Genomic DNA, 2,934 nt, shown 5'->3' on the forward strand with positions numbered 1-2,934 from the left:
TGGCATGGTGGCTGAGGTGCTGGACTCCCATAAGGCCAACCACAGTTCAAGTTCTAGACCTAACCGCTTGAAACATGCCAGGCACATGTGTGCATGCCCAACATCACAAGAGGAGAATGGAGGAGAAAGGATTGTGGCATAGCCATCTTCCTTGGCAGGGGGGTGATTGCTCGCTGTCTTTCCAAAAATCTTAAAAAAAAAAAAATGACTCACATGAAGTTGTTCCATCCAAGACTTTTACTTGAAATTTTCTATCTTTATCATGCTTAGACTGTACTGGGGAAGGAAAACTAAGGTCTATAAATTCTACTCATTAAAAAAATCTATTTATTTATTTTAGTTTTGGTGCTAGAAGGTGCGTAAGTTTGCCAGAGAGAGACAGAGAGAGGGAGGAAGGGAGAAAGCACCCTCTATGGGGAATACAATCCCTTCTCCATCTCACCCTCCTGATGGGATTCTGAGCATGCACGCACACGTGCTTGGCATATTTCTCAAGCTGCCAGATCCAAGACTTGAACTGCACAGTTGGCCACGTGAGATATAGGTGCCATGACCACCAGACACAGTTGGCCACGTGAGATATAGGTGCCATAACCACCAGACCACAAAGCCCGCCTTTTAAAACTTTTTTCAAAGAACTATATTATTTCACTTTATTTATTTATTTTAATTTGACCAGAGAGGGGCAGAGTGAGAGAAAGAGAAAGCGAGAAAGTGAGAAAGCGAGCTGGGTCTGGTACTCAAACCGTAGCCGGCCATGTGGGAATCCAGCGTCTTTGGCCCTGAGGTGTTTTTGTTTTTAAGAGAGATTTTTGCTATAGGACTCATATGCTCACCAGAGCATGTGCCATATAGTAAAAATCTCTCGAAAAGAAAAGAAAAAGAAAAACTGTCCCTAAGGAAACATTTATGATACCTTTTTTGTTTCTTTCCTAGAATTCCCAGGCAAGGTTTTCAGAATCTTTCCCCTGACCTTAGAACTGCAGGAAGGGGGAAGTGTACAGTGTTTGCTCCACAGTTTGTTGACAAAAACTGCAACACTTCACACTCCATTGGAAAGCCATAAAACCATGTTCCAGGTTTAACAGAGACTTCTAAGAGGAACTACTTTCTGCATTTGGGTAGTGGGATTAAGAAAAAAAAAATTAAGTTATCACTTTTTTTTTTTAAAGAATTAGTTTATTTAACTTTATTTATTTATTTTGACTAGAGAGGGACAGAGCGAGAAAGAGAGAGAAAGAGGGAAAGTGAGAAAGCAAGACACCAGGTCTGGAACTCAAACCATGGTTGGCCATGTGGGAGTCCAGCGCCCTTAGTCACCACGCCACCCACCTGCTGGCCCCATTGTCATATTTTTTAACAATGGATTTCAAATGCACAGAAGACAATTAATAAGAACTTGTGATTCGTGGCACACTATTTCATTGGCACATGGGTCTTCTTATTTCACTTTAAGTTACTTTTATTTAGTAATGAACACCTGGTGGAACCAATGTCAAAACAAGAACTAAAATGGGACCAGCAGTTAGCGTAATGGCTGTGTCGCTGGACTCCCACGTAGTCGACCACGGTTCGTGTCCCAGACCCGGTGGCTTAAAACTCATGCCAGGTGCGTGTACGTGCGTGCCCAAGATCCCGAGAGGAGATTGGAGGAGAAGGGATTGCGGTGTGACCATCCCCCCTGGGGGGTGATTTCTCGCTTTCTGTCTCTATGTCTCTCTCTGTCTGTCTGGCGAGCGCATGCGCACTATAGCAAAAACCTCTAAAAAAACAAAAAAACAAGAGCTAAAATAGCACCACCATTTGTACCTTGACCTAAGGAAAAGGTAAAGAGCTCCCACTCTATCTCTGCTCTCTGTCTCTCTCACATGGGTCACGCTTCTCCTAAATTGGATATTTGTCGTTCCTGTGTTTATTTATTTATTTATATTTTTATTTTTTTAAAGGTTTTTACCATAGAGCATGTGCTCTCACCAGAGAGAGACAGAGAGTGGGAAAGTGAGAAATCACCCCCGAGAGGATATAGTCACACTGCAATCTTTCCATCTTTCAGAAATTTACACACACACACACGCCCTAAAGAAAAAACCTCTCCAAAAAAAAAAAAGAGAGAGAGAGAGGGAAGGAAGATCGGAGCTCCCAGGCAGGGAGTAGGTCCTAGAAACTGGGTTGCCAATGAAAAGCAGAGGAGAGGGGTTTTTTGTATCTGAGTGAGAGGGGCTGGGCTTCTTGCCCTTTTTTTTTTGTAAATAATTATTTCATTCAACCTCATTTATTTATTCATTTTAATTTGACCAGAGAGAGACAGAATGAGAGAGAGAGGGAAAGTGAGAAAGCAAGCCACCGGTCCGGGGATGTTGGGCATGTGGGAGTCCAGTGCCCTTAACCACCATGCCACCTGCTGGTCTGGTAGGTGCAGGTGCTTTTATTTAGGCTTGTTCAGTCTCTCAGAACCAGGCTTTATGTAAGAAGAGAGAGAAGTGGCTTGAGGAGAAATGCCAGCTCATTGAGAAGCTTAGTGCTACTTAAAAGGAGCTCCCAGGGAGTGAGTTGCCTACAGTAAGTGCTGCTGTAGAATGGGGGAGTTGAGCTTTGTGGTGTAAAATTCTAGGTTCTTTCTTTCCTTTTATTTTTAAAAGAATTATTATTATTTTAGGAGTTGGCTGGCACTTTGGCAGGGTAAGGGCGCTGGATTTGACTTAACATGGCAGACCATGGTTTGAGTCCTAGACCTGTTGGCTTACTTTCCTACTTTCCCTCTCTCTCTCACACTCTCACTCTCTCTGTCTCTGATCAAGTTTAACTACATATATAAATTTAAATAAAAATAATTCTAAAAACTAATTATTATTATTATTATTTTCTTTCTTTTTTTTTTTGGACAGGTTTTTGCTATAGGGCATGTGCGCTTGCCCGACAGACAGAGAAAGACAG

The sequence above is a fragment of the Tupaia chinensis genome, unplaced genomic scaffold, assembly GCF_000334495.1.
Source record: "Tupaia chinensis unplaced genomic scaffold, TupChi_1.0 Scaffold000255_1, whole genome shotgun sequence".
In the NCBI taxonomy this organism is placed as follows: Eukaryota; Metazoa; Chordata; class Mammalia; order Scandentia; family Tupaiidae; genus Tupaia; species Tupaia belangeri.